At 47.1% G+C, this 20,000-nt stretch overlaps 1 pseudogene; it reads left to right on the top strand.

Moving 5' to 3' along the window:
- Positions 1-20,000, top strand: part of LOC135552440 (high affinity cAMP-specific and IBMX-insensitive 3',5'-cyclic phosphodiesterase 8A-like) — a 90,962-nt pseudogene that overhangs the window by 64,606 nt on the left and 6,356 nt on the right.

The following is a 20,000-nucleotide window of genomic DNA, read 5'->3' as shown; positions in this document are numbered from 1 at the left end:
ACACACACACACATACACACAGAGACAGTACACACACAGACAGACACACACAGACACACACAGACACACACACACAGACACACAGACACACACACACACACACACACACACACACACACAGAGACAGTACACACTGCAGACGCTATGGTAGCCTTGGTGAGGGTACTGCCTGTTACCTACAACTCCACAGCCCAGGCATGCTGGGAGATACTGAGAGCTATTCAGTTAAGAGCACAGAGGTTCATCTCTCTCACGTCAGAATATGTGTCATTCACACTCAAACCGTGGTGACAACAAGAGGAATACACACACACAGAGAGACAGTAAACACACACACACACACTACAGATGCTGTAGCTGCCTTGGCCGAACCCATTCACAACGTGCTGCAGTGTAGCTTGGTGACGACAACAGGAACACACACACACACACTACACATGCTGTAGCTGCCTTGGCCGAACCCATTCACAACGTGCTGCAGTGTAGCTTGGTGACGACAACAGGAACACACACACACACACACACACACTACAAATGCTGTAGCTGCCTTGGCCAAACCCATTCACAACGTGCTGCAGTGTAGCTAGGTGACGACAACAGGAACACACACACACACTACACATGCTGTAGCTGCCTTGGCCGTACCCATTCACAACGTGCTGCAGTGTAGCTAGGTGACGACAACAGGAACACACACACACACTACACATGCTGTAGCTGCCTTGGCCGAACCCATTCACAACGTGCTGCAGTGTAGCTAGGTGACGACAACAGGAACACACACACACTACACATGCTGTAGCTGCCTTGGCCGAACCCATTACAACGTGCTGCAGTATAGCGAGCTGTGGTGACGACAACAGGAACACACACACACACTACAGATGCTGTAGCTGCCTTGGCCGAACCCATTCACAACGTGCTGCAGTGTAGCTAGGTGACGACAACAGGAACACACACACACACTACAGATGCTGTAGCTGCCTTGGCCAAACCCATTCACAACGTGCTGCAGTGTAGCTAGGTGACGACAACAGGAACACACACACACACTACACATGCTGTAGCTGCCTTGGCCGAACCCATTCACAACGTGCTGCAGTATAGCGAGCTGTGGTGACGACAACAGGAACACACACACACACTACAGATGCTGTAGCTGCCTTGGCCAAACCCATTCACAACGTGCTGCAGTGTAGCTAGGTGACGACAACAGGAACACACACACACTACACATGCTGTAGCTGCCTTGGCCGAACCCATTCACAACGTGCTGCAGTGTAGCTAGGTGACGACAACAGGAACACACACACACACTACACATGCTGTAGCTGCCTTGGCCAAACCCATTCACAACGTGCTGCAGTGTAGCTAGGTGACGACAATGGGAACACACACACACACTACACATGCTGTAGCTGCCTTGGCCGAACCCATTCACAACGTGCTGCAGTGTAGCTAGGTGACGACAACAGGAACACACACACACACTACACATGCTGTAGCTGCCTTGGCCAAACCCATTCACAACGTGCTGCAGTGTAGCTAGGTGACGACAACAGGAACACACACACACACTACACATGCTGTAGCTGCCTTGGCCGAACCATTCACAACGTGCTGCAGTGTAGCTAGGTGACGACAATGGGAACACACACACACACTACACATGCTGTAGCTGCCTTGGCCGAACCCATTCACAACGTGCTGCAGTGTAGCTAGGTGACGACAACAGGAACACACACACACACTACACATGCTGTAGCTGCCTTGGCCAAACCCATTCACAACGTGCTGCAGTGTAGCTAGGTGACGACAACAGGAACACACACACACACTACACATGCTGTAGCTGCCTTGGCCGAACCCATTCACAACGTGCTGCAGTGTAGCTAGGTGACGACAACAGGAACACACACACACACTACACATGCTGTAGCTGCCTTGGCCGAACCCATTCACAACGTGCTGCAGTATAGCTAGGGTGACGACAACAGGAACACACACACACATACACATGCTGTAGCTGCCTTGGCCAAACCCATTCACAACGTGCTGCAGTGTAGCTAGGTGACGACAATGGGAACACACACACACACTACACATGCTGTAGCTGCCTTGGCCGAACCCATTCACAACGTGCTGCAGTGTAGCCAGGTGACGACAACAGGAACACACACACACACTACACATGCTGTAGCTGCCTTGGCCAAACCCATTCACAACGTGCTGCAGTGTAGCTAGGTGACGACAACAGGAACACACACACACACTACACATGCTGTAGCTGCCTTGGCCAAACCCATTCACAACGTGCTGCAGTGTAGCTAGGTGACGACAATGGGAACACACACACACACTACACATGCTGTAGCTGCCTTGGCCGAACCCATTCACAACGTGCTGCAGTGTAGCTAGGTGACGACAACAGGAACACACACACACTACACATGCTGTAGCTGCCTTGGCCAAACCCATTCACAACGTGCTGCAGTGTAGCTAGGTGACGACAACAGGAACACACACACACACTACACATGCTGTAGCTGCCTTGGCCAAACCCATTCACAACGTGCTGCAGTGTAGCTGTGGTGACGACAACAGGAACACACACACACACTACACATGCTGTAGCTGCCTTGGCCGAACCCATTCACAACGTGCTGCAGTGTAGCTAGGGTGACGACAACAGGAACAGTCATGAGGGTTTTGGGAGAGATTCATCCATTGACTTGCGTTGGCACATAGACATGGTCCCTTTGGACCGGTGTCCGTTTTGACAACGCTGTACGGGCCACACATGGTGGTCATCATTCTCCAACATTACATCACTACTGACAATATCTTTCAATATGCCCATATGCATTAATGAGCCATTTGGGACAGGCACTATAAAGCCAACCCAATTCCCTTAGCTCGGGTCCTTTTCCAGCATACCTAGAAGTTACAGAGATGGAGAGAGAGGAACAGAACAAACAAACAATGCGCTCATCCACAACATTGATAAGTATAATAATTATTGTATCTCTCAAATATGAACATTGACAACTGTGAAATGCATGCACCAAGACAGAAGTTAATTTGTGTGTCGACCCACATTGTTAACTTATCTTATAATGGCGCAGGGAGGAGTGATGAATATGTGTGTGCGTTAATACAACCAAATGCTGGGCCAGTGACGGACTTCTACGTCACACCAGATGTTAGTTTGATCACACAGACTTAGCTGCAACGTTAGGACGGCTTTTCTCTGAATCGTGAATGAAGTCTGGAACAAGATCATGGTGGAGGAACAAGGGGTTTAGTTGTAATTCATCTGTCTGGTGATAGGAAGAAGACGGATGAGGAAACGCCTAAATCAAATCACTATTTTTTTTAGGTCACATGCTATTGGTCACATTCACAGATGCAGATGTTAATGGTTAGCAGATGTTATTGGTCACATACACATGGTTAGCAGATGTCATTGGTCACATACACATGGTTAGCAGATGTTATTGGTCACATACACATGGTTACTAGATGTTATTGGTCACATACACATGGTTAGCAGATGTCATTGGTCACATACACATGGTTAGCAGATGTCATTGGTCACATACACATGGTTAGCAGATGTCATTGGTCACATACACATGGTTAGCAGATGTCATTGGTCACATACACATGGTTAGCAGATGGTATTGGTCACATACACATGGTTAGCAGATGTCATTGGTCACATACACATGGTTAGCAGATGTCATTGGTCACATACACATGGTTAGCAGATGTCATTGGTCACATACACATGGTTAGCAGATGTCATTGGTCACATACACATGGTTAGCAGATGTCATTGGTCACATACACATGTTTAGCAGATGTCATTGGTCACATACACATGGTTAGCAGATGGTATTGGTCACATACACATGGTTAGCAGATGGTATTGGTCACATGGTTAGCAGATGGTATTGGTCACATGGTTAGCAGATGGTATTGATCACATGGTTAGCAGATGTTAATGTAGTGTGTAGCGAAATGCTTGTGTTTCTAGTTCCGACAACGCATTAATATCAAACAAGTGATATAACAATTTCACAACAACTACCTGATACACACAAACCTAAAGGGATGGAATGAGAATATGTACATATCAGTATATGGGTGAGCGATGGACGAGCGGCAAGGTGCAGTAGATGGTATAAGACACCGTATAAACATAACAACAGAAACGTCCCTTTCTCAGCACCCCGTCTTTCAAAGATCATTTGTAAAAATCCAAATAACTTCACAGATGTTCATTGTAAAGGGTTTAAACACCGTTTCCCAGGCTGGTTCAACGAACCATAAACAATGAATGAACATGCACCTGTGGAACGGTTCGTTAAGTCACTAACAGCTTGCAGACGGTCGGCAAGACAGCGCTACAGGGGAGACAGGACGGACAGCTGATCGTCCTCGCAGTGGCAGACCACGTGTAACAACACCTGCACAGGTTCGGTACATCCGTTCGAACATCACACCTGAACATCACACCGGGACAGGTACAGGATGGCAACAACAATCGCCCGAGTTACACCAGGAATGCACAATCCCTCCGTCATTGCTCAGACTGTCCGCAACAGGCTGAGAAAAGCTGGACTGAGGGCTTATAGGGCAGGTCCACAAAAGACATCACCCCTCCGTCGCTGGACCAGACAGGACTGGCAACAACGTCGCCTCTGGGCACAAACTCCTCCGTCGGTGAACCAGACAAGACTGGCAAAAAGTGCTCTTCCCTGACGAGTCGTGGTTTTGTCTCACCAGGGGTGATGGTCGGATTCGCGTTTATCGTTGAAGGAATGAGCGCGTTACACCGAGGCCTGTACTCTGGAGCGGGATCAATTTGGAGGTGGAGGTTCTATCATGGGCCGGTATGTCACAGCATCATCGGACTGAGCTTGTTGTCATTGCAGGCAATCTCAACGCAGTGTGTTACAGGGAAGACATCCTCCTCCCTCATGTGGTACACTTCCTGCAGCCTCATCCTGACATGACCCTCCAGCATGACAATGCCACAAGCCATACTGCTCGTTCTGTGCGTGATTTCCTGCAAGACAGGAATGTCAGTGTTCTGCCATGGCCAGTGAAGAGCCTGGATCTCAATCCCATTGAGCACATCTGGGACCTGCTGGACCAGAGGGTGAGGGCTAGGGCCTTTCCCCAGAAATGTCTGGGACCTGTTGGATCGGAGGGTGAGGGCTAGGGCCTTTCCCCCAGAAATGTCTGGGACCTGTTGGATCGGAGGGTGAGGGCTAGGCCTTTCCCCAGAAATGTCTGGGACCTGTTGTATCAGAGGGTGAGGGCTAGGGCCTTTCCCCCAGAAATGTCTGGGACCTGTTGTATCAGAGGGTGAGGGCTAGGGCCTTTCCCCCAGAAATGTCTGGGACCTGTGGATCGGAGGGTGAGGGCTAGGGCCTTTCCCCCAGAAATGTCTGGGACCTGTTGGATCGGAGGGTGAGGGCTAGGGCCTTTCCCCCAGAAATGTCTGGGACCTGTTGTATCGGAAGGTGAGGGCTAGGGCCTTTCCCCAGAAATGTCTGGGACCTGTGGATCGGAGGGTGAGGGCTAGGGCCTGTCCCCCCAGAAATGTCTGGACCATCACACAGCAAGAACTGGCAAATCTGGTGCAGTCCATGGGGAGGAGATGCACTGCAGTACATAATGCAGCTGGTGGCCACACCAGATACTGACTGTTACTTTTGATTTTGACCCCCCCCTCCCTTTGTTCAGGGACACATTATTTAATTTATGTTATTCAATTTCTGTTAGTCACATGTCTGTGTCTCAGTTGTTGAATCTTGTTATGTTCATACAAATATTTACACATGTTAAGTTTGCTGAAAATAAACGCAGTTGATAGTGAGAGGACGTTTCTTTTTTTTGCTGAGTTTATGATATGAGTAGTGTAAGATATGTAAACATTATTAAAGTGGCATTGTTTAGTGATCCATTTATTAAAGTGGCCATTGATATGAGTGTCTATGTAGGTAGCAGTCTCTCTGAGTTAGTGATAGCTGTTTAGCAGTCTGATGGCCTAGAGATAGAAGCTGTTTTTATTTCTCTTGGACCCAGCTTTGATACACCTATACTGACCTTGCCTTCTGGATGGTAGCGGGGTGAACAGGCAGTAGCTCGGGTGTTTGTTGTCCTTGATCTTTTTGGCCTTCCTGTGACATCGGGTGTTGTAGGTGTCTTGGAGGGCAGGTAGTTATCCCCCGGTGATGCGTTGTGCAGACCACACCACCCTCTGGAGAGCCTTGCGATTGTGGCCGGTGCAGTTGCCGTACCAGGCGGTGATACAGCCTGACAGGATGCTCTCGATTGTGCATCTGTAAAAGTTTGTCAGGGTTTCAGGTGACAAGCCACATTTCTTCAGTCTCCTGAGGTTGAAGAGGCTCTGTTGCGCCTTCACCACACTGTCAGTGTGGGTGGACCATTTCAGTTTGTCTGTGATGTGTACGCCGAGGAACTTTCCACCTTCTCCACTACTGTTCCTTCGATGTAGATAGGTGGGTGCTCCCTCAGGTTGTTTTCCTGACACCACACTCCGAGTGCCCTCACCTCCTCCCTGTAGGCCGTCTCGCCGTTGTTGGGAATCAAGCCCACTACTGTTGTGTCTTCTGCAAACTTGATGATTGAGTTGGAGGCGTGCATGGCCACGCAGTCAGGTGAACAGGGAGTACAGGAGGGGGCAGAGCACGCACCCTTGTGGGGCCCCAGTTTTGATGGTCAGCGAAGTGGAGATGTTGTTTCCTACCTTCACCACCTGGGGCCGGCCCATCAGAAAGTCCAGGACCCAATTGCACAGGGCGGGGTTGAGACCCAGGGCCTCCAGCTTGATGATGAGCTTGGAGGGTACTATGGTGTTGAATGCTGAGCTGTAGTCTATTAAAGGTGTACATGGTTATGGATTGGGCGGAGTAGTTTCATGACATTCATTTGATTTGACAGTGTCTGAAACTATGGACTGATATAATTATTATTCTCTCTCTCTGTCTCTCTCTCTCTTTCTCTCTCTCTCTCATTCTCTCTCTCTCTCATTCTCTCTCTCGCTCTCTCTCTCATTCTCTCGCTTTCTCTCTCTCTTTCTCTCTCTCTCTCTCTCTCTCTCTCTCTCTCTCTCTCTCTCTCTCTCTCTCTCTCTCTCTCATTCTCTCTCGCTTTCTCTCTCTTTCTCTCTCTCTGTCTCTTTCTCTCTCTCTCTTTCTCTCTCTCTCTCTCACTCTCTCTCTCTCTCATATTCTCTCTCTCTCTCTCTCTCTCTCTCTCTCATTCTCTCTCGCTTTCTCTCTCTTTCTATCTCTCTCCCTCTCTCTCATATTCTCTCTCTCTCTCTCTCTCTCTGTCATATTCTCTCTCTCTCTTTCTCTCTCTCTCTCTCTCTTTCTCTCTCTGTCATATTCTCTCTCTCTCTGTCATATTCTCTCTCTCTCTCCCTCTCTCTCATATTCTCTCTCTCTCTCTCTCTCTCTGTCATATTCTCTCTCTCTCTCTTTCTCTCTCTGTCATATGCTCTCTCTCTGTCATATTCTCTCTCTCTCTCTCTCTCTCTCTCTCTCATATTCTCTCTCTCTCTCTGTCATATTCTCTCTCTCTCTCCCTCTCTCTCATATTCTCTCTCTCTCTTTATCTCTCTCCCTCTCTCTCATATTCTCTCTCTCTCTCTCATATTCTCTCTCTCTCTCTGTCATATTCTCTCTCTCCCTCTCTCTCATATTCTCTCTCTTTCTCTCTCTGTCTCTCTCTCTCTTTTCTCTCCTCTCTCTCTCTCTCTTTATCTCTCTCTCTCTTTCTCTCTCTGTCTCTCTCTTTCTCTTTATCTCTCTCTCTCTTTATCTCTCTCTCTCTCTTTATCTCTCTGTCATATTCTCTCTCTCTCTGTCATATTCTCTCTCTCTCTCTCTGTCATATTCTCTCTCTCTCTCTCTTTATCTCTCTCTCTCTCTCTCTCTGTCATATTCTCTCTCTCTCTCTCTTTATCTCTCTCTCTCTCTCTCATATTCTCTCTCTCTCTCTCTCTATCTCTCTCATTCTTTCACAGGATGGCTTGCGCAGATTATCAGGAAACGAATACATCTTTGCTGTGAAACGTACGTACAGTACAGTACAGTACAGGCTCTCCTGGTGATGAAGATGATGACTACGATAATGATGTTGATCACGTAAAGCGCCGTTTTGATTTGCCTCTCTCTCTCTCCCCCCAACATCTCCCCCTCTCCTCACCCCCCGCACCGTCCCCCTCTCAGAGCCCCACCTCCCAAGTCACCTAGCCATGCCCCTGTCGTTGAATGACATCCCTCCTCACGTTGCCCAGACAATGGAGAATGAAGACTCCTGGGACTTTGACATCTTCAACCTGGAGACGGCCTGTCTGAAACGGTGAGGGGAGGTTATAACACTGTAATAACACTCTAATGTTGTAATAACACGTTCAACCTGGAGACGGCCTGTCTGAAACGGTGAGGGGAGGTTATAACACTGTAATAACACTCTAATGTTGTAATAACACGTTCAACCTGAGACGGCCTGTCTGAAACGGTGAGGAGGTTATAACACTGTAATAACACTCTAATGTTGTAATAACACATTCAACCTGGAGACGGCCTGTCTGAAACGGTGAGGGGAGGTTATAACACTGTAATAACACTCTAATGTTGTAATAACACGTTCAACCTGGAGACGGCCTGTCTGAAACGGTGAGGAGGTTATAACACTGTAATAACACTCTAATGTTGTAATAACACGTTCAACCTGGAGACGGCCTGTCTGAAACGGTGAGGGGAGGTTATAACACTGTAATAACACTCTAATGTTGTAATAACACGTTCAACCTGGAGACGGCCTGTCTGAAACGGTGAGGGGAGGTTATAACACTGTAATAACACTCTAATGTTGTAATAACACGTTCAACCTGGAGACGGCCTGTCTGAAACGGTGAGGGGAGGTTATAACACTGTAATAACACTCTAATGTTGTAATAACACGTTCAACCTGGAGACGGCCTGTCTGAAACGGTGAGGGGAGGTTATAACACTGTAATAACACTGTTATAATGCTGTAGTAACACTTTTATAAATATTCACTTCAGCCAGCTTTATCAAAAATAACTGAGGAAAACGGTGTCCCAGGAGGTGGAATCGAAAGCAATGAGTCCGATCATAAAGACTTTCTCCTTCATCTCTACTGTGGTTTGGTTTAGAGAGGTCCAGAAGCCACAGAGATACAGACTTCCATCTGTTTCAGTACTGTACACCGGCTGTGAAGCTAATGTCTGCGTCCTAAATGGGACCATATTCCCTATATAGTGCACTACTTTCAACCAGAGGCGTATGGGTGATTCCTCACGAAACCAGGGCACACAAAAAAAGACCATGATTTAGGAGATTTTCACTACATTCTATCCATTTAGTTCCTATGTATCTATGTGCCTAAAAGCATATTTGAGAAATAATGAATTGAAGTTTGGAATATTTGTGACATTTTTTGGCTTAACCCAGGCCTCCTTTAAGACTCCATTATGTTTCATCTATAGATGCTACAAAGAAAAGTATTTTCATTTCAATAGCAATTTTATGTTTCTTACATGAATTTATGAATATGGAAAAATATAAACATGAATATGTTTTTAATTTTGCCAAATGTTTCAATATATTGTTGAATATAATAATACTATACGGGCATATCAATGTTCCAAAGTGGAATCTCTGCTAGTTTTAAAGTTATGGCCCATTTTATACATAGAAATTGGCATAGTCGGCAATGTAAGCAATCACAGCCCTCCTTTTACTTGTAATCATTGCACATCCTGCAAATCACCAGCAGAGGGCGACCATTTTGAATCCATTTTCACATTCACTCTTTATTTTTTTATTTTACCTTTATTTAACCAGGCAAGTCAGTTAAGAACAAATTCTTATTTTCAATGACTGCCTGGGAACAGAGGGTCAACTGCCTGTTCAGGGGCAGAACAACAGATGTGGGTAGTGCTTACAAATCATCTCTGAAAGTAGCAGAGATCCCACTCTAGAACATTGATAAGAGTATATTATGTTCTTGTTCAACAATATATTGAAACATTTGTCAAATAAAAAAAAAAAATCAATATTCATGTTTATATTTTTAGTATTCAAGCGGGGCTTTACATGCTATTTTGTAACAACAGTTTTAAAGCAAAATTTCACAAATATTAAAACATGAATAAATTATTTCTCAATTATGCTTTAAAAAGATTCTCTTGTAATCTCAAATGCAAGGGGCTGAAGGCTCATTGGTTGGAACTCAAATTGCTAGGAGGCTGACCCACGTGGGGGGAAATGTAGGGAAAATGGCGCAGTACAGCTTGTAGGGGCTGTCTTGTTAGACTTCTTTATAGCTTTGGACATTATTGATCTACTGCCGGAAAAACGTATGTGTTCTGGCTTTACAGCCCCGGCTATAATGTGGATAAAGAGTTACTTGTCGAACAGAACACAGAGGGTGTTCTTTAACGGAAGCCTCTCCAATGTAATCCAGGTAGAAGCAGGAATTCCCCAGGGTAGCAGTTTAGGCCCGTTGATTTTTGTTCCATCTTTACTAACGACATGCCACTGACTTTGAGTAAAGCCAGTGTGTCTATGTATGCGGATGACTCAACACTATATACGTCAGCTACTACAGTGACTGAAATGACTGCAACACTCAACAAAGAGCTGCAGTTAGTTTCGGGAATGGGTAGCAAGGAATAAGTTAGTCCTAAATATTACCAAAACTAAAAGCATTGTATTTGGGACAAATCATTCACTAAACCCTAAACCTCAACTACATCTCGTAAATGAATAATGTGGAAATTGAGCAAGTTGAGGTGACTAAACTGCTTGGAGTAACCCTGGATTGTAAACTGTCATGGTCAAAACATATTGATACAACAGTAGATAAGATGGGGAGAAGTCTGTCCAAAGCAATGCTCTGCCTTCTTAACAACACTGTCAACAAGGTTTTGTCTCACCTGGACTACTGTCCAGTCATGTGGTCAGGTGCCTCAAAGAGGGACTTGGGAAATAACAATTGGCTCAGAACAGGGCAGCACAGCTGGCCCTTAAAGGTACACAGAGAGCTATCGTTAATAATATGCATGTCAATCTCTCATGACTCAAAGTGGAAGAGAGATTGACTTCCTCATTACTTGTTTTTGTCAGAGGCGTTGACAAGCTGAAGGTACCGAGCTGTCTGTTTGATCTACTGGCACACAGCTCGGACACCCATACATACCCCCACAAGACATGCCAGCAGAGGTCTCTTCACAGTCCCCAAGTCCAGAACAGACTAGGGGAGGCACACAGTACTACATAGAGCCATGACTACATGGAACTCTATTCCACAGTCCTACATAGAGCCGTGACTACATGGAACTCTATTCCACAGTCCTACATAGAGCCACATAGAGCCATGACTACATGGAACTCTATTCCACAGTCCTACATAGAGCCATGACTACATGGAACTCTATTCCACAGTCCTACATAGAGCCATGACTACATGGAACTCTATTCCACAGTCCTACATAGAGCCATGACTACATGGAACTCTATTCCACAGTACTACATAGAGCCATGACTACATGGAACTCTATTCCACAGCTACATAGAGCCTACATGGAACTCTATTCCACAGTACTACATAGAGCCATGACTACATGGAACTCTATTCCACAGTACTACATAGAGCCATGACTATATGGAACTCTATTCCACAGTACTACATAGAGCCATGACCACATGGAACTCTATTCCACAGTACTACATAGAGCCATGACTACATGGACCTCTATTCCACAGTACTACATAGAGCCATGACTACATGGAACTCTATTCCACAGTTCGACATAGAGCCATGACTACATGGAACTCTATTCCACATCAGGTAACTGATGCAGCAGTAAAATCATTTAGAAAACAGATAAATATACACCTTATGGAACAGCGGGGAATGTGAAGACACACACACCCCCACACACACACACACACACACACACACACACACACACACACACACACACACACACACACACTGGGGTACAGACACATGCAGACACACACACATGATAACATACACACTATACACACACGTACACATGGATTTGTCTCTGTAGATATGTGGTAGTGGACTGTGAAGAGACACACACAGGCACAGACACATGCACACACACACACACATGATAAAAGACACACTATACACAAACGTACACATGGATTTGTCTCTGTAGATATGTGGTAGTGGACTATGGACACACACACAGGCACAGACACATGTACACCCACACACATGATAACACACACGTACACATGGATTTGTCTCTGTAGATATGTGGTAGTGGACTATGGACACACACACAGTATGTTGTGAATTCTGGAATTCTATTGTAATGGTTTTTAAATGGTAGAACTGCCTTAATTCTGCTGGACCCAAGGAAGAGTAATGGGGATCCATAATAAATACAAATATAGCTAAAAGAAGCAGTCGTTTTCATCTATGTATTTTGTGGCTAATTGAGGGAAGATGAATTCTGCTCATAGATGATGCCTGCATGAACTACACGTTGACACATCCAGCCCAAAGTGGCAGGTTTAAAAACAATATAGTCTTTCTTAGTTGACAAATGACCTGAACATGTCTTTAAGATGCAAATATCAAATATATGTCAACAATCCTTCCTTCAAAGGACCATTCTACATTACGTGAAAACCACCCAAATCGTGTTTTTTTTGGGGGGTGGGGGGGGGATCACCCATATGGGCCCCCGGTGAAAAATAGTGCACTATAAATGACCTGTTGAGTGTCAGAGGGATTGTATTGGGAAGCTGGGTTTATGGCAGAAGAGATGAGGTTACACAGTGTACTGTACTTAACTCAGAGGGATTGAATTCTGTTCGTCCGAACCTTCATGTTGTCTGGTAATTGTCTCCTCCCAGGCCTCTGACCTATCTGGGCCTGAAGATCTTCTCTCGGTTCGGGGTGTGTGAGTTCCTGAGCTGTCCCGAGGCCACTCTCCGCTCCTGGCTGCAGGGGATCGAGGCTAACTACCACTCCACCAACTCCTACCACAACTCCTCGCATGCTGCCGATGTCCTGCACGCTACCGCATACTTCCTCTGCAAGGAGAGGGTCAAGGTAAGATGGCCGTCCAAGATGGCCGCCACTGGGTCAGACAGTTTTGTCTTGTTTGTTTTGTCTTGTTTTGACTTGTTTGTTTTTGTCTTGTTTGTTTGGTCTTGTTTGTTTTGTCTTGTTTTGACTTGTTTGTTTTTGTCTTGTTTGTTTGGTCTTGTTTGTTTTGTCTTGTTTTGACTTGTTTGTTTTTGTCTACTTTGGTTTGTTTGTATGTTTGTGTTTGCCCCTCATTTATACAGGTAAATCTGTATGACCTGTTCAGAGACAGCAGAAGTAAAACATTTGTAACACCCATTGAAATGAAATAAGCACACAGCAATGAGTCAATCCTGGGCTGACATTCCTCAATCACAAGCATGGCTTAATCCAAATCCTAATTAGAGTTGCACGATGCCGGTAGCTTCCCCAAAATGTCCAAGTTTTCCAAACATTCCAGTTAGAACATTCCTGGAATCAACCCACTGGGCAAAAACTGCTTGAATAAATGGTGATTCCACCTCATTTCAACAACAAAAATGTAATGTGATGATATTGAATTAACGTTGCAAACTGTTCGGATTCACAAAAGGTCATCAACATAAGGGTTTTTCATTTTATTTCATTTTTTTTAACCCAATTTGCAACCTAAATCCATTGACATTGTGACATTTTTTGTTGATTTCACTTTGATTTCACATAAATTGACAACTCACCCAAATGTAAATCCAAACTAGACGTTGACCTGCTGTCTGTGCCCAGTGGCAGTCACAATCCTAACGCCTTTGATTCCTTTACTCTCTAACATGGAACTACATGTCACTAGAGTCATCTAGACTAATCATGTTAGGAGTGTGTGTGTCTGGACCTGTGTGTGTGTGTAGTGCACTGGGCCTTTACTAGTTCTGTATTATATACGTCTTCAAGGACCCCCCCATAAATTCTGCAAAAAAAATGCTAAAAGATTTGCAGCACCCATACCCCCAAACTACTTCCCGTGGCTATGTGCGTGCATACCTGACGGTGTGTTTGCCGGTGGGGATATCCTTGTCTCATCGCGCACCAGCGACTCCTGTGGGGGCCGACCGCTGACCAAGGTAGCCAGGTGCACGGTGTTTCCTCCGACACATTGGTGTGGCTGGGTTGGATGAAAGCCCCTAAAACAACATGACACAACACAAATACATGTTTAAGAAAGCCCCTAAAACAACATGACACAACACAAATACATGTTTAAGAAAGCCCCTAAAACAACATGACACAACACAAATACATGATTAAGAAAGCCCCTAAAACAACATGACACAACACAAATACATGATTAAGAAAGCCCTAAAACAACATGACACAACACATAATGTTTAAGAAATTAAAACAACATGACACAACACAAATACATGATTAAGAAAGCCCCTAAGACAACATGACACAACACAAATACATGATTAATTAAGAAAGCCCTTAAAACAACATGACACAACACAAATAGTAAGATCCCGTCCCTAGCAACACCAAGGTCGTGGGTTCAGTTAGTAAGATCCCGTCACTAGCAACACCAAGATGGTGGGTTCAGTTAGTAAGATCACGTCACTAGCAACACCAAGGTCGTGGGTTCAGTTAGTAAGATCCGTCCCTAGCAACACCAAGGTCGTGGGTTCAGTTAGTAAGATCCGTCCCAGCAACACCAAGGTCGTGGGTTCAGTTAGTAATCCCGTCCTAGCAACACCAAGGTCGTGGGATCAAGGTCGTGGGTTCAGTTAGTAAGCGTCACTAGCAACACCAAGATGGTGGGTTCAGTTAGTAAGATCCGTCACTAGCAACACCAAGGTCGTGGGTTCAGTTAGTAAGATCACGTCACGCAACTAGCAACACCAAGGTCGTGGGTTCAGTTAGTAAGATCCCGTCCCTAGCAACACCAAGGTCGTGGGTTCAGTTAGTAAGATCCCGTCCCTAGCAACACCAAGGTCGTGGGTTCAGTTAGTAAGATCCCGTCACTAGCAACACCAAGGTCGTGGGTTCAGTTAGTAAGATCACCAAGGTCGTGGGTTCAGTTAGTAAGATCACTAGCAACACCAAGGTCGTGGGTTCAGTTCCTGCAGGGTTCACCTACTAAAAATGACAATGGTAAGGGTAATTTGGTGGTATAAATAGTATGAACATAATCGAGCCGTTAGATCATTGGGCCTGTAACCAAACGGTCGCTAGCTGGAATCCCCCTGTCGCTAACTGCTCCATTAATATTAAATGTGAAGAAAACACTCCTCTTCTTTCCCGAACAGCAAAGTCTGGAGCAGATTGATGAGGTGGCGGCTTTGATAGCAGCCACGGTACACGACGTGGATCACCCGGGACGCACCAACAGCTTCCTGTGTAACGCAGGAAGTGAGCTGGCCATCTTGTACAACGACACGGCCGTGCTAGAGAGCCACCACGCTGCCCTTGCCTTCCAGATCACCACACGGGACGACAAGTGTAACATCTTCAAGAACATGGAGAGGTACGGCTGTCTGTGGGTTTTCTGGGAGGCTGTTTGGTCTGTCTGTCTGTCTGTCTGTCTGTCTGTCTGTCTGTCTGTCTGTCTGTCTGTCTGTCTGTCCGTGTGTGTGAGAGAGACAGTGAGGCAGGGCAGTCGTGTGATTTGAGTCCCAGAGCAGTGTGTCTCATGCCATGCTCTCCCTCGGATGGGGGAAGGTACACAATCACTCCATTCATTCCTCTCCTCTGTCACTACAGTCAGGAGGCTAGAACTGTCCAGAGGGGCTTTCAGCACATTTATTTACCAATGCTTTTTTGTGTGAACGTGTCTCCCTCTGTGTTCTTCTCCCTATCCCCCCTTTCCTCTCTCTCCTCCACTGCTTCTTTCTCTCTCTCTCTCTCTCTCTCTCTCTCTGTCTCTGTCTCTCTCTCTCTCTCTCTCTGTCTCTCTCTCTTTCTCTCTCTCTCTCTCTCTCTCTCTCTCTCTGTCTCTGTCTCTCTCTCTCTCTCTCTCTCTCTCTCTCTCTCTCTGTCTTCTCTCTCTCTCTCTTTCTCCTCCCCCCTCTCCTCCTCCCTCCCCAATCTCTGTTCTTCTCTCGCTCTCTCTCTCTCTTTCTCCTCCCCCTCTCCTCCCTCCCAATGTCTCTCTCTCTCTTTCTCTCTCTTTCTTCTCCTCCCTCTCTCTCTCTCTTCTCCTCCCCCTCTCTCTCTCTCCTCCTCCCCCCTCTCCTCCTCTCCTCCCTCTCTCTCTGTTCTTCTCTCTTTCTCCTCCCCCTCCCCCTCTCCTCCCTCTCGCTGTTTCTTCTCTCTTTCTCTCTCTTTCTCCCCTCCCCCTCTCTCTCTCTCCCCCTCTCTCTCTCTTTCTCCTCCCCCTCTCTCTCTCTCCTCTCCTCCCTCTCTCTCTGTTCTTCTCTCTTTCTCCTCCCCCCTCTCCTTCTCGCTGTCTCTCTCTCTCTCTGTAGGAATGAGTACCGTACCCTGCGTCAGGCCATCATAGACATGGTGCTCGCCACAGAGATGACAAAACACTTTGAGCACGTCAACAAGTTCGTCAACAGCATCAACAAGCCGCTGGCGCGCTGGAGGAGGACGGGGTGAGATGAAGGACAGAACAAGAAAAGAGAAAAGAGGGGATGAAAAAGAACACTAAAGTCCAGGTTAGATAGGCTCTGTGGTTAAACATGTTGGCAGCAGGAACCCGTTCATGGCTTAGATCAGAGTATTACAGCCAATACAGTAGGTGTAGCTGTGTCCAGTCATGGAACAATCTAGAAAATACAAATCTGTCTGTTTTTAGATATCATTCTGCATCACGCTTAACTCTAAAAACAGCCAACAGTTAGCTAACAGCATGCAGAAGAGTTGAAGGGAGTCATTGTCTAGCCTGTGTGGCCTAACGTAGCCTTATAACGTAGCCTAGCCTAGCCTTCCAGTGGAGCCTTCCGGCTAAAAGTTAGCCAACTGTGATGCAGGTTGAAGAGAGTTAGTGTAGCCTGCTGTCCTAGCTTCCTAATGTAGCCTTCCATGCACTTTAGCCTGCTAGCATAGCCTAGCCTAGCCTCCTAGTGTAGCCTGTTTGCATATCATAGGCTAGCGTAGCCTCCTGGCCTAGCTTCCTAATGTAGAAGTCCATGCACTTTAGCCTGCTAGCATAGCATAGCCTAGCCTCCTAGTGTAGCCTGCTAGCATATCATAGGCTAGCCTCCTAGTGTAGCCTGCTAGCATATCATAGGCTAGTGTAGCCTCCTGGCCTAGCCTCGTATTTTCGCCTGCTAGCGTAGCCTAGCCTAGAGTAGCCACCTGGCCACAGACAGATTAGCATGGAGAGAGAATCTTACGGTCTGGTTCCATCTTTCTCACGATGGTGTGGAATGCACAGCCATTCTACTCTATCACACAGGCCCTTTAAGGAATATCATAGGAGGTCATTCTGCAGTCTAACTAGTTAGCAATCAAACTATAACTCTGACTAACACAGTTAGCAATCAAACTATAACTCTGACTAACACAGTTAGCAATCAAACTATAACTCTGACTAACACAGTTAGCAATCAAACTATAACTCTGACTAACACAGTTAGCAATCAAACTATAACTCTGACTAACACAGTTAGCAATCAAACTACAGTACCAATCAAAAGTTTGGACACACCTACTCATTCAAGGGTTTTCAAATAGCCCTTACACAGCCTGGAGGTGTGTTGGGTCATTGCCCTGTTGAAAAACAAATGATAGTCCCACTAAGCGCAGACCAGTTGTGATGGCGTATCCCTGCAGAATGCGGTGGTAGCCATGCTGGTTAAGTGTGCCTTGAATTCTAAATGAATTACAGACAGTGTCACCAGCAAAGAACCATCACACCTCCTCCTCCTCCGTGCTTCACAGTGGGAACCCACATGCGGAGATCTTCCGTTCACCTACTCTGTGTCTCACAAATACACAACGGTTGGAACCAAAAATATAAAATCAGTCTCCTCTGAACAGTTGATGTTGAGATGTGTCTGTTACTTGAACTATGTGAAGCATTTATTTGGTCTGCATTCTGAGGTGCAGGTAACTCTAATAAATGTATCCTCTGCAGCAGAGGTAACTCTGGGGTCTTCCTTTCCTGTGGCGGTCCTCACGAGAGACAGGTAACTCTAATAAATGTATCCTCTGCAGCAGAGGTAACTCTAGGTCTTCCTTTCCTGTGGCGGTCCTCACGAGAGACAGGTAACTCTAATAAATGTATCCTCTGCAGCAGAGGTAACTCTAGGGTCTTCCTTTCCTGTGGCGGTCCTCACGAGAGACAGGTAACTCTAATAAATGTATCCTCTGCAGCAGAGGTAACTCTAGGTCTTCCTTTCCTGTGGCGGTCCTCACGAGAGACAGGTAACTCTAATAAATGTATCCTCTGCAGCAGAGGTAACTCTAGGGTCTTCCTTTCCTGTGGCGGTCCTCACGAGAGACAGGTAACTCTAATAAATGTATCCTCTGCAGCAGAGGTAACTCTAGGGTCTTCCTTTCCTGTGGCGGTCCTCATGAGAGCCAGTTTCATCATAGTGCTTGATGGTTTTTGCGACTGCACTTGAAGAAACGTTCAAAGTTCTTGACATTTTTCCGGATTGACTGACCTTCATGTCTTAAAGTAATGATGGACTGTTGTTTCTCTTTGCTTATTTGAGCTGTTCTTGCCATAAATGGACTTGGTCTTTTACCAAATAAGGACATCTTCTGTATACCACCCCAACTTGTCACAACACAACTGATTGGCTCAGACGCATTCATAAGTAAAGAAATTTCACAAATTAACTTTAACAAGGGACACCTGTTAATAAAGTCAGGGCGGTCCAGGGAGTCCAGGGTGGTCATGGTCCAGCGTCCAGGGTGGTCAGGGTCCAGCGTCCAGGGTGATCAGGGTCCAGGGCAGTCAGGGTCCAGGGTCCAGGGTGGTCATGGTCCAGGGGGTCAGGGTCCAGGGGGTCAGGGTCCAGGGGGTCAGGGTCCAGGGGGGTCAGGGTCCAGGGTGGTCAGGGTCCAGGGGGTCAGGGTCCAGGGTGGTCAGGGTCCAGGGGTCAGGGTCCAGGGGGTCAGGGTCCAGGGTCCAGGGGTTAGGGTCCAGGGTGGTCAGGGTCCAGGGGTCAGGGTCCAGGGGTCAGGGTCCAGGGGGGGGTCAGGGTCCAGGGCAGTGGTCCAGGGTCCAGGGGGTCAGGGTCAGGGTCCAGGGCAGTCAGGGTCCAGGGGGTCAGGGTCCAGGGGGTCATGGTCCAGGGTCCAGGGGTCAGGGTCAGGGGTCATGGTCCAGGGTCCAGGGGGTCATGGTCCAGGGTGGTCAGGGTTCAGGGTCCAGGGTGGTCAGGGTCCAGGGGTCAGGGTCAGGGGTCAGGGTCCAGGGGGTCAGGGTCCAGGGCAGTCATGGTCCAGGGGGTTAGGGTCAGGGCAGTCATGGTCCAGGGGGGGGTCCAGGGGTCAGGGTCAGGGTCAGGGTCCAGGGGTCAGGGTCCAGGGCAGTCATGGTCCAGGGGGTCAGGGTCCAGGGCAGTCAGGGTGTCAGGGTCCAGGGCAGTGGTCAGGGTCCAGGGCAGTCATGGTCCAGGGGGTCAGGGTCCAGGGTCCAGGGCAGTCAGGGTTCAGGGCAGTCAGGGTCCAGGGCAGTCAGGGTCCAGGGTCCAGGGCAGTCATGGTCCAGGGTCCAGGGCAGTCATGGTCCAGGGCAGTCAGGGTCCAGGGCAGTCATGGTCCAGGGTCCAGGGCAGTCAGGGTCCAGGGCAGTCATGGTCCAGGGCAATCAGGGTCCAGGGGGTCATGGTCCAGGGTCCAGGGCGGTCATGGTCCAGGGCGGTCACTCTGTCTAACACAGTTAGCAATCAAACTAACTGTCTAACACAGTTAGCAAT

Source organism: Oncorhynchus masou, chromosome 2 (genome assembly GCF_036934945.1).
Source record: "Oncorhynchus masou masou isolate Uvic2021 chromosome 2, UVic_Omas_1.1, whole genome shotgun sequence".
Classification (NCBI taxonomy): domain Eukaryota; kingdom Metazoa; phylum Chordata; class Actinopteri; order Salmoniformes; family Salmonidae; genus Oncorhynchus; species Oncorhynchus masou.
This window is presented reverse-complemented; position numbering and strand designations above follow the sequence as displayed.